This window comes from Ambystoma mexicanum, chromosome 2q, assembly GCF_040938575.1.
Source record: "Ambystoma mexicanum isolate Mex_15411 chromosome 2q, UKY_AmexF1_1, whole genome shotgun sequence".
NCBI lineage: Eukaryota > Metazoa > Chordata > Amphibia > Caudata > Ambystomatidae > Ambystoma > Ambystoma mexicanum.
In genome coordinates this window covers 349223902-349237002 of record NC_090924.1, presented here as the reverse complement: position 1 = coordinate 349237002, position 13101 = coordinate 349223902, and positions in this window count along the sequence as shown.

Below are 13101 nucleotides of genomic sequence, written 5' to 3'. Positions count from 1 at the left end.
GTGGCGCAGCGACCCTGTAGCAGCACCAGTTACGCCCCCAAACCCACCCCGTGCACCATGACTAGCGCACAAATCCAGTACATGGCGCAAAGGCCAGTGGACCAGCATACAAACCCCCAACCACGAAAACGTGTGTAAAACTACCCGCGCACCCCTCAGAATACACATACCCCTCCCGCAGCAGGGAAAACGCATGTAAAACTCCCAGCGCACCCCACTGAATACACGAACCCCGCTTGCGCCAGGTAAAAAGCGTAGAAAAATCACCCCCCTGTGGCATGGGCTGCCTGTGGGGCATGCCCAGGGTGGATGGGGTGCCTGCGTGTATTCTGGGGGTGCGCGTGGAGTTTTACACACAATAGGCCTAGTGCGAGTGGGGTACGTGTATTTCGGCGGTGCGCGTAAAGTATCACACGCGATAGGTCTAGTGCGAGCGGGGTACATGTATTCTGGGGGTGCGCGTGACGTGTTACATGCGATAGGCCTAGTGCAAGTGGGGTACGTGTATACTGGGGGTGTGCGGGACGTGTTACATGCAATAGGCCTGGTGCGAGCGGGGTACGTGTATTTCGGGGGTGCGCGTGAAGTATCACACGCGATAGGCCTAGTGCGTGCCGGGTACGTGTATTCTGGGTGTACGCGGGACGTGTTACACGTGATAGGCCTAGTGCGAGCGGGGTATGTGTATTCTGGGGGTGCGCGGGACGTGTCACATGCGATAGGCCTAGTGCAAGCGGGGTATGTGTATTTTGGGGGTACGCGTGAAGTATCACATGCGATAGGCCTAGTGCGAGCAGGGTACGTGTATTCTGGCAGTGCGCGGGACGTGTTACATGCAATAGGCCTAGTGTGAGCGGGGTACGTGTATACTGGGGGTGCGCGGGTCGTGTTACATGCGATAGGCCTAGTGCAAGCGGGGTACGTGTATTTCGGGGGTGCGCGTGAAGTATCACACATGATAGGCCTAGTGCGAGCGGGGTACGTGTATTCTGGGTGTGCGCGGGACGTGTTACACGCAATAGGCCTAGTGCAATCGGGGTACAATATATTCTGGGAGTGCGCGGGACGTGTCACGCGCGATAGGCCTAGTGTGAGCGGGGTACGTGTATTTCGGGGTGCGCATGAAGTATCACACGGGATATGCCTAGTGCGAGCGGGGTATGTGTATCCTGGGGGTGCGTGGGACGTGTTACACACGATAGGCCTAGTGCGAGCGGGGTACGTGCATTCGGAGGGGTGCGAGGGGAGTTTTACATGCATTTTTGCTGCCGCGGGGGGGGTACATGTATTCTGGGGGTGCGCAGTGTGTTTCACACGCGATAGGCCTTGTGCGAGCGGGGTACGTGTGTTCTAAGGGGTGCACGGGATGTTTCACACGCAACAGGCCTTGTGTGAGCGGGGTACATGTATTTCGAGGGTGCGAGTGAAGTATCACACATGACAGGCCTTGTGTGAACGGGGTACGTGTATTTAGGGGGTGCGTGTGAAGTATCACATGCGATAGACCTTGTGCGAGCGGGGTACGTGTATTCTGAGGGGTACGCAGGACATTTTACATGCGATAGTGTCATACCGCCGAGTTCTTGGCGTCTATGGAGCCGCTGGCGACGCGGAACCTAGCTTCGTTCGCTTCGGCCACGCCCCCTGTTTCCTGGTTTCCTTTCTCTGATTCTGATTGGCTAGACGCTCCGCGGCCCGGTGTTTTAACCAGCCACTTCCGGGTCACGGACGCGTTGCAACGCTTCCGGTTTCGTCCGTAGGCTGAGTTGCTTGCTGCCTGTGGCTTTCGTGCTGCTCTCTCGCTTGCTGCTGGTCGGGTCCTCGTACCCCGTCTGAACCTGTCTGTCATTCATTCCGCTGGATCGGTCTGCCTTTCCCTCTCTCTCTTGGTTCGCAATAATTCTCCTTTGCCCTCCTTCCATCTTACTTCCCCTCCCACCTTCCCATCTTCACTTACCGCATTTATCCTTTTCCTGTCTGTTATTCTTCCCGCTCTTCCTTCTCCTACCTTCAGTATTGCTTCTGTGACCTCCCGTGTACCAGACTCCGGCCTGTTCCCCTGGACTGCCTTTGCTTGCTGCCTCAGTACTTCCTCACTTAGCCTGTGTACCAGTTCCTCGGACCTCTTAATGGACTGCCTGTGTTTCTGAATCTTCACTCCACGTGTTTTCTTCAGTCACTTCTACCAGATCTTACCTAGAGTACTCCGAGTTCCACGTTTACAAGACACCCAACGATTCTACAGGGGTTTTTTGTGCCTAAGGCTTTTTCCCCTCTTGGTCGATCCCGGGGGTGGGCCCCCTGGTCTCCCTTCTTTGGGGAGCACGGTGGCTTCCTTCCAGGGTCGTCCCTATCTTCATAAAAAAAAAGGTGTCTACTCGAAGAAAAGAAAAGAAGGGTTCTTGGAAGGAAGAAGAAGGTGAGGAGTCGGGGAGGGGGAGATTTCAGAAGCTACACTTTCGGACGAAGATATCACCGACCCCGGTGACAGTTTGCAACGCCCAAAAGAGATGGCCACCCCACAGCAGGTACAAGAACTCATAGCCGCTGTACAAAGTCTAAGTCTAGAGATGCAGAACCTTAAGACTGCTAACGCCACCCTTCAACAGCGTATGACGGACAGAGAAAGACCTTTAGCCGATTTACCTCCACTTCCCTTAGTATCAGGGAAGTTCGATGGATCCCCAAAGAATGTTAAAGAATTTCTGGACGCATGCAATCTTCATTTTACCTTTCGCCCTCTGACCTTCGCCTCAGATCACGCCAAGGTGGGGTTTATGATCACCCACATGATCGGAAATGCCCTGGCTTGGGCTACCCCTCTGGTAAACCAGTCAGACCCGGTTTTACAGGACTACGATGCCTTTAAGGCCCTGATTCAACAAACCTTTTTGCGAACAGAGAGTACATACTTGGCCTCGGAGGACCTCCTTGACATCCGTCAAGGGAATTCTGATTTACTGACATACATCACCACTTTCAAACAGGTGGCTGCAGAGGCAGGTTGGCAGGAACAGGCTCAGTATGCCATATTTCGGCGAGGTTTAAGGGAGGAATTGAAGGACGAACTTGCCCGAATAGAAAGACCGGTGTCTTTCGCCGAACTTCTGACAGCTACCCTCCGAATTGACTTCAGGATGACGGAAAGACGTCAAGAAAAGAGGAAGATCAGGCTAAGCGTACCCCCTCCCATGGAGACTCCTTCACCAGCATCTGTACCCTTCCAACAGACAACTAAGGACGAACCCATGCAGATTGGGATCACCAGAGCCCCACTGACACCGGAAGAAAGGAAACGGCGCAGGGACAGTTCCTTGTGTATGTACTGTGGATCTTCATTACATTTATTAAGAGATTGTCCGGATGTACCACCCAGAAGACCGGGAAACGCTCGCCCTCGGTAAACATTGGGACGCATTACCGAGGGGCTGCTTTTAGTCCCTACGCACCACTTTCTGTATCCTCTACAGAAACATCTGAAGACTCCCGGTTGATGGTGCTCACAGTTTCTCTCAGAGTAGGCCCCAAAGAAGTAACCGCTTTAGCACTACTCGACTGTGGAGCAGCAGGAAACTTCATGGATACCCATTGGGCAGAACGACATGGAGTCAAGAGGATAGCCAAGAATGAAGATCAAAAGGTGGAAGGAGTTGATGGCGAACCTTTGAGCTCGGGTTTGATCACTCATACCACTAAAGCACTTACTTTATCCATCCAACAACACACCGAAAGTATCACATTCGATATCATCAGAGCTGCTCACTTCCCTCTTATCCTGGGTATCTGTTGGTTACGCAGACACAACCCCTGTATTGACTGGTCTAGAAACCTACTTAGCTTTCAGTCCTCACTATGCAAATCGGAATGTTTGCCAGAACCAAGATTCGAGACCGTCAAGACCACTAATAGCTGCGAAGTCAAAACGGTGCACTGTCTTCCCCAATACCTGAAGGAGTTCAATGAAGTGGCAACTGAAAAGATACCCGTAGAGCTCCCTCCTCACCGGCCTGAAGACTGTTGCATCGATCTCACCCCTGGTGCATTGGTACCCTTCGGTAGGATGTTTCCACTATCATTAGAAGAAAAACAATACCTCCGAAAGTACCTGGACAGCAACATGGAGAACGGGCTAATTAGGCCTTCCAAGTCCCCTGCAGGGGCATCACTGTTCTTCATCTCAAAAAAGGATTCTAAGGAGTTGAGGCCGTGTATAGACTATCGCGGCCTAAACAAGGTTACCATAAAGGACCGGTATCCTATGCCATTGATAACCGATATTCTACAAGCTGTACAGGGTGCTACCATCTTTACCAAACTCGATCTGAGGAATGCGTATCACTTACTCCGGGTGCAGAAAGGAGATGAATGGAAGACAGCATTCCGGACTCCTTTCGGACTTTTTGAATACCAGGTAATGCCGTTCGGATTGGTAAATGCGCCGTCGGTATTCCAACGATTTATGGACAGACTATTCTCAGATCTCCTGTGCCAAACCACATTGGTTTATTTGGATGACATACTGATATACTCTCGTACTCCCGAAGACCATGTGGAACATGTTAGGGAAGTATTCAGAAGACTACAGAGAAACCAGTTATCGGTTAAACTCACCAAATGTGTGTTTTCAGCCTCCTCCATTCCTTATTTAGGATACATTCTGTCAGACCACGGAATCTCTATGGATCCTAATAAGGTGTCTTCCATCCTTGAATGGCCCTCACCCACCTCAGTCAAAGAGATACAAAGATTCCTGGGGTTAGCAAACTTCTACCGAAGATTCATCCCAAATTTCTCTCAAAAGATATTACCTATCACCTCGCTCTTAAAGAAATCTGCAACTCCATTTAAATGGACAACGGAGGCAGAAGACAGCTTTGGTACTCTTAAAGAAGCCTTCTGTTCAGCACCCATTTTACAACAACCAAACCAACATCTACCTTTCATTCTAGAGACGGACGCTTCTTCAGCCGCAATAGGGGCTGTACTTCTTCAAGAAATCCAGGGTACAGAACATCCAGTGGCTTATTTCTCGAAGACCCTAACCTCCAGCCAAAAGAACTACTCGGTTATTGAGCGAGAACTTCTAGCCATGAAAGCGGCCTGTGTAGAATGGCGTCATCTACTTCAAGGAGGAAGGTTCCCGTTCACCATAAGGACTGATCATAAGAACTTACAGGTTCTCAAACAGTTCGAGTGTTACAATACTCGACAGGCCCGATGGGCTCATTTCTTTGCACAATTCGAATTCAGCATAACTTACATCCCGGGTAAAGATAACGTTGTAGCCGACTCTCTTTCCCGCCGGTGTGATTACCTGTCAGAGTCAGAGACGAATCTTGAACGGATGTTTCCCCAGTCCAGGACCATCGGAATAATTTCTAAATTCCTTCAGCAGGTACAGGAGGATTCTGGAGGTCGTTTTGAAATTGAAAAACACTCCAAAGATCTGGCCTATGAAATCAGGAACGGTCTTTACCTTGTAGGAGGAAAACTTTATCTACCCACTCCGGCTTTTCGTAAAACCGCACTTGTCTGGTGTCATGACTCTAAACTAGGAGGACACAGGGGTGTGGCTGGTACTCACGACTATCTACAAAGACATTTCTATTGGCCTACAATGAGAAAGGATGTAGAGCAGTACGTTCAGTCATGCATCATCTGTCTGAGGAGTAAATCATCCCGAAAGAGACCAATTGGTTTACTGGAACCTAATGCTGTACCCAAGGGTCCCTGGAGCACGATTTCAACTGATTTCATAGTGGATTTACCTCCGTCTGAAGGATGCACCTGTGTCATGGTAGTAGTGGATTCATTTACCAAATTGGCTCACTTCTCCCCATTACCTGGCATCCCTACGGCAGCCAAGATGGCGGAAGTGTTTCTCCAAGACATATTCCGGTTACACGGTCTACCTAACAAGATTATTTCAGACCGGGGTAGTCAGTACACTTCCCAGTTCTGGAAGGCCCTGTGTAGCAGACTAGGTATTGAAAGAGCTCTCACCTCTGGATTTCATCCACAATCCAATGGGCAAACTGAACGTTTGAACGGAACCCTGGAGCAGTACTTAAGATGCTTTATTAACAGCCAACAAGACAACTGGTGCACACTACTCCCTCTAGCTGAATTCTCTTATAATAACTCCACACATGCAGCTCTGGGGTTCAGCCCTTTTTTTGGTACTTATGGTTTTCACCCTCGCTCTATTCTTCCTGTCTCAGGCCTTTCCACTAACGTACCTTCAGTAGATTCTTCACTCACCCTCCTTAGAGAGACACACAAGAAGGTAGAAGAAGGCCTTAAGTCAGCCCAAGCCCGATATTGCATTCAAGCCAATAAACATCGTAGACCGGTACCAGGATGGGATGTGGGTACCCATGTTATGCTCTCCACTAGATATTTACCTCGTTGGGTACATCCCTCCAAGTTATCTCCAAAGTATCTAGGGCCATATGAGATCATACAGAAAATCAATCCTGTGGCTTTTCGCCTAAGACTACCAAATAACCTAAAAAGAGTACACCCTGTTTTCCATGCTTCCCAACTTAAGTCATTTCATGCTGATACATGGGCACGACAGGTTAGACAGACTCCTATTCCCCAGGGTTCCACTCGAGCTGAATATGAGGTCGCCCAACTCTGTGACTCCAGGTATCATAAGGGCAGGCTGGAATATTTGGTTAAGTGGAAAGGCTACCCTTCTTCGGAAAACTCTTGGGAACCCATCACACACATTAATGCTCCTGTCCTACTTCGCAAATACCACTTTTTCCATCCAGGGAAACCCGGAGGAGGAGCGTATAGGAGGGGGCATACTGTCATACCGCCGAGTTCTTGGCGTCTATGGAGCCGCTGGCGACGCGGAACCTAGCTTCGTTCGCTTCGGCCACGCCCCCTGTTTCCTGGTTTCCTTTCTCTGATTCTGATTGGCTAGACGCTCCGCGGCCCGGTGTTTTAACCAGCCACTTCCGGGTCACGGACGCGTTGCAACGCTTCCGGTTTCGTCCGTAGGCTGAGTTGCTTGCTGCCTGTGGCTTTCGTGCTGCTCTCTCGCTTGCTGCTGGTCGGGTCCTCGTACCCCGTCTGAACCTGTCTGTCATTCATTCCGCTGGATCGGTCTGCCTTTCCCTCTCTCTCTTGGTTCGCAATAATTCTCCTTTGCCCTCCTTCCATCTTACTTCCCCTCCCACCTTCCCATCTTCACTTACCGCATTTATCCTTTTCCTGTCTGTTATTCTTCCCGCTCTTCCTTCTCCTACCTTCAGTATTGCTTCTGTGACCTCCCGTGTACCAGACTCCGGCCTGTTCCCCTGGACTGCCTTTGCTTGCTGCCTCAGTACTTCCTCACTTAGCCTGTGTACCAGTTCCTCGGACCTCTTAATGGACTGCCTGTGTTTCTGAATCTTCACTCCACGTGTTTTCTTCAGTCACTTCTACCAGATCTTACCTAGAGTACTCCGAGTTCCACGTTTACAAGACACCCAATGATTCTACAGGGGTTTTTTGTGCCTAAGGCTTTTTCCCCTCTTGGTCGATCCCGGGGGTGGGCCCCCTGGTCTCCCTTCTTTGGGGAGCACGGTGGCTTCCTTCCAGGGTCGTCCCTATCTTCATAAAAAAAAAGGTGTCTACTCGAAGAAAAGAAAAGAAGGGTTCTTGGAAGGAAGAAGAAGGTGAGGAGTCGGGGGAGGGGGAGATTTCAGAAGCTACACTTTCGGACGAAGATATCACCGACCCCGGTGACAGATAGGCCTTGTGCGAGCGGGGTACGTGTATTCAGAGGGGTGCGCGGGGAGTTTTACATGCATTTTCGCTGCTGCGGGAGGTGAACGTGTATTCCTGGGGTGCCCCAACGCGAATTGGCAGTGTCAGTCCTCCCAGGTGTGCCCTCTCCCCCCTCCACAGGCCCTGCAGGCAGCCCACAACACAGGGGACTACCCTGCACCCCTGGCCATGCCCCGCAGGCAGCCCATCCACCCTGGCCATGCCCCCCAGCCCCACATGTCACCATGCACAAGTGAGCACCGACACATGTCCCTCTGCACCCCCACCCACCCAGCAGTGACAGGCACCTGCCAGCAGGCTCCGACTCATGTCCCCCCCACTCACTCACCCACCCAGCAGTGACAGGCACCTGCCAGCAGGCCCCGACTCATGCCCCTGCATCCCCACTCAACCACCCAGCAGTGACAGGTACCTGCCAGCAGGCCCTGACTCATGCCCCCCAACACGTCATGACAATCCACAATCATGGGCCTTTATGGCCACCCAAATCACACCCCACGCCACCCCAGTCCAAACACACAACTAGGTATTACATCCACCCCACAATGAAATCGGCATCACATGATACATCCCAAATGACAAGTATGCACATCAACACATTTCCGTCACACACACACAATGGGTGCATGTGATTGAGAAAACACACATCGTGACATGCATGAAAGCAAAGAGAGAATACCACACATTGAAGTAGGAAATAAAAATGTATTAAACACGAAAGCAAGGGAATGAAATGAAACATACAAGAATGGAAATAATGATCAAAAAGCTGCATGTCCAAAAAATATAAAAAAAGATGTAGGAAAGCAGAATCCAAATCAATCCAAAAGCATGTGTCCAAAGTGTCAGTCTGGCAAAACAAATACAAAGTGAAAAAACAAGACAAAACCATTGATCCATGGAAAAAGAAAAAATAAGAAGTGAAATCCAGTGTAGAACTATTTACAAAGTACAATTACAGGGTCCATGAGCCCAACCATTGAAATGAAACCTACAAAACCCCTACCTAATGAAGAACTATATACAAAAAGGTGGGGCATTGTCCAAGCGCCCCAACAGAAATAAAAAAAGAAAGGAAACCTAACACTAACTAACTATATACAATGGCGACGGGCAAGTCCTACGGCTCACTCTGTGATGTCCCGGGCCAGGGCATCATCGAACTCCATGTCGATGTCCCGAAGGCAGGCCTCTGCCGTGGGCCCGAGGTCTCGCAGGGATGCAGTCATGGCCTGTTCAAACTCACTGCGATTTGCCTCGAGGCACTGAGCCCGCCTCAACGCCCTGCGCATGGAGAACTCGGCCCTGACTATGGTGAGCCGTGCCTCTTCCACCCGCCGCCACTCAGCATCAATCCGCTGGCCCAACCACTGCCACACGGAAGACACTCCCATTCCAGGGTCCTCCTGCCCTCCGGCCGATGCCTGCCCCTCTGATGTTGATGGCCCCGAGCCATCATCGCTCCCACCTTGAGCCTGCTGCTGCTGTCCATGTGCCCTGCCCGATGATGCCGGCACATCCTCCATCTGCTGGTCTCCAGTTGGTGGGTTGTCCACCCCTGCTGGACCTCCGACTCCCGACTGTGGCAGGGATGTGATCTCCATCAAGCTGGCTGTGTTGGCGGGCCAGGTCCACAGGAGGCCCTGGTGGAATCTGGGCCAGAAGACGCAGGGAGAACGACTGGCGCATAGTCTCCACAGAGGAGGAGAGAGCCGCCAGAGTGCCCGACACATGTAGGAACCCTCCAACCATGGCCCCTCCCAACTGTGCCACGTTGCCACGCAGCTCTTCGTGATGGTGTGCGTGGTCCCCCCAGGAAGCACGCACATCATCACGAATGACACGCGTGCGTAACGTGACACCAATCAGGACCTAATACGGTCATGCGTCTCCTCGTCCGCAGGTAGTGGAGTGCCAGATGACGTGGGCCTCCCCCCTACCTGCGGACGGACCTGGGACGGGTCATCCCTGCTGGTGCATGGTGGTGCAGTCACAGGGTCCGGGTCAGGGACAGTGACATGCACAGGCCCCTCCGCGGTGACCTGTGCTGCCTCCTGGCCCTGGACTGCACCACTTGCACCAGTGGTACTACCCCCACCAGGCCCCATGTGCAGCTCAGTAGCGGCCTCCTTCTCCTCTGTGGAGACCACCAACCTGGATGGCTCCGCACCATCTTCCGCCATTGCAAGCCCCTGTGGGTGCTCACCCGGCCCTTCCGTTACAGCTGTAGTGGCAGACGCGGCACCAGTCCCCTTGCTCCCGGATGATGGCAATTCCTGGGAGGGTGGCTGGGCCTTGCGTCGCTGCCCGGTGGAGGCATCCCCGCCGCTTTGCTCCACAGCGCCCTCTCCACCCTCTTCTTCACTCGACGCTGCGTAGGGGGAGACATAGAACACAAGCATCAGGGTACTGTACAATAGTCCCCTAGACAGGAAGCAATAACACATGAGTGGCACTGTCAAACATCACTTCCATCCTGTCCCTCCACAACACATGGGTCAATGTAGGCAACACACATCCAGAAACAGGCACGGCACATGCAATCAACATCAGCATCCATATACAAGGTCCTCTATTGACATAAATGTTGGCTTCAAACTCACATGCATCATGGCTCCTACTGATCCCATGCACACACATCACTGGAGGGTCATGCATCAGGGCTCGTACACAACAGACACAGTGGCTACAAGGATGACTAGACTGCATAAGTGAATCAACACATCGTCACAGACATGTGTCATGCATCCATGGTGTTTCAAAGTCACACACACGCTACTCAGACACACAGACATGTACACCATACATGTACATGAGAGCAGCACCCATCTCTCACACCCCATCCCTGTCCAAGAACAGCGACAGGCATGCATTCATGTGTGCATTCCGCATGCTGCTCCCCATGTTGTATTGTAACACATGCACCATCCATGTGGTTCACGCATGACTGGTCTCACATGCATTACCATGATGTCCCTGCACACACACATCCATACATGGCCTATGTCACACATACAGGCAAGTAGCTGACTACCAGCACACTGCAACATGCCCAGTCTCACACAGCAATGCATGGCCACTTACTGCTCGACTCCAGACGGGCCTGCATCCTGAGGATCTGGTGGCGAAGCACTGGGCGAATGCGCTCCAGGACCCTCATTTGCTGGTTGGTAAACTGGCCCCGGCGCCCCACTGCATCCTCTGCCTCCAAGAGGCGCCGGGCCTTCTTGAGGGTCCTGGACTTGTAGTCCTCCCAGCGCTTCTGGACGTGTCTCAGGTCTCAGGGTGCCACCCCCTTCGCGTTGATGGCACCCACTATGTCCATCCAGATCCTCCTCCATCCTTCCTTGTCGGCACGCGATGGTGTAAAGAGGGTATCATAATGCCTCAGAACTTGCTCCACCAGGATACCAACTTACTCATTGCTGAAGCTGGTAGCCCTCTGCCTCTCTGGCTGGGGGTCGCCAGTGTTCTTGGATGGTGTTTGCCCCGACATGGCGATCCCCGAGACAGGTGTGGGTGGGCAACTGGGTCCTGGGGCTGGGCTGTGGAGCGATGGTATCCCAGTCAGGAGTCTTCTGTTCTAGCAGGGGTGGACACAGCTACTGCACCCCTGCAGATGGCTGACGTGCAGGCACCAGATAGCAGGGCACATGGCAGCAGGCAGGTAGGCAGCAGCAGATGGCAATTGGGAGCATGCTCGGGGCGCTGGGGGGCAAGAAAATGGCCTTTTGGGCAGGAGCGTGGTCTTCTGTGTGTTGTCGCGTGGCCAGCTTGATAAGAGGTGATTTGGCACGTGAAAAAAGTGCACATCAGCGTGTAATTAGAGGAAAGGCCCTTAGCGCGTAAGCGCGTCTGTGATATTATGCACGCGGGTGTTTCCCTCGTGACGGGTGCATAGTGATTCAGCACGTGAAAAAACAGCACGTCCGCGTGTTAATGCATGTAATCCGAGGAAAGGGCCTAAGCGCGTAAGTGATGTGATGTGCACGGGCGTTTCGCTCAGCACGGGTTAAAGGTGAGTGGGCCCAGCAGTTCGCTGTACGTGCCTTTCGTGGAGACCGGCGTGTGTGTTGCTACTTCGTGTTGTTTCGCGCACCATCACAACTTCACAGCAGATCAAGGACGTATCTCTTCTTTTGGCGGGGGTGTTGGCTACGCGTGTTTTTCATTATCACGCTAGCCTGACGGTGAGTCGCGCATGCTATTTTTCCCACTGCTGGTGCCCCTGTGTATCGCGTACTCATTTTCGAGGTCATAGTAGCCTGCGTGTCCCACGCGTACGTTTTTTTCGTGTCCCTGGGTGCCACAGCGTACTGTGGGAGGTTAATTCCACATACTTGGGTTACCGGGGTTGCGTGCACGGTCTTACTGCAGTTTTGGGGTGCCTGAGCATTGCGTGACCCGTCACTTCATCACCAGGGTCACATACAGCCTTGCAGGTGCATCAAGGAAGAAGCCTTTCTGTGCACAGGAACTGGACTCCCTTGTGGACTACGTGCAGGCCCACAGGCATGACATGCTAGTGGGGCCGAATTCTCAAACTACTGCTGCCCATCGGAATACCCACTGGAAGCATGTCGTGGATAATGTGAGTGCATTCGGCCATGAGGTGCGCAGAGGTGCTGAGTGCAAGAAGCATTGGGATGACCTCAAACGCAGCGCTAAGGCCAAGCGTGCCTCTAATTACAGCATGAATCTGGTGACTGGCGGTGGGCCACCACCTGAAGAGGATGACCTCACTCTGCACGAGTCACTCGTTGCAGAGTTCATACCAGCAGAATCTGTCGAAGGAGTGGGAGAGATGCAGGACTTTGATGCCCCGTCCAGTGAGTGTTGGTTCGTGTATGTCCAGCCCACGTGTGGTTTGCCTGTGTGATGTGTTGTGCTTGACTGCCACTACATGCTATGTGTACATGGTTCTCATGTGCTAGTCATGCAATGCTTCACTGATGTGTGCGTTCTGTGCAGGATGGTGGACATGTAGAGCAGACGGGGACTGTCCTCATCACCACACTTGCACCCTACTCACATGCCAGTCACCCAGATGCCCTCCGGTCCATGTTCCTGCTCCCTGGCCCTTCTGCATGTAGCCAGAGGTGGTTTTCCGCTCAGCACTGGGACTATGTCATTGCATGACTGATGTGCATGTGTCCTCTGCCTGCATGCGGGTACTCCACGTAGGCATGCCCCCTTGCCCCTCTCCCCCCCGCACCCCAATTACACCATTGCACTGGTGTGCATCATCTTGGCATACTGCAATGGCCTGTTCAAGCCTCCTGTGTACATGCTAACTTCCATCAGCTAACCTGCCAGACA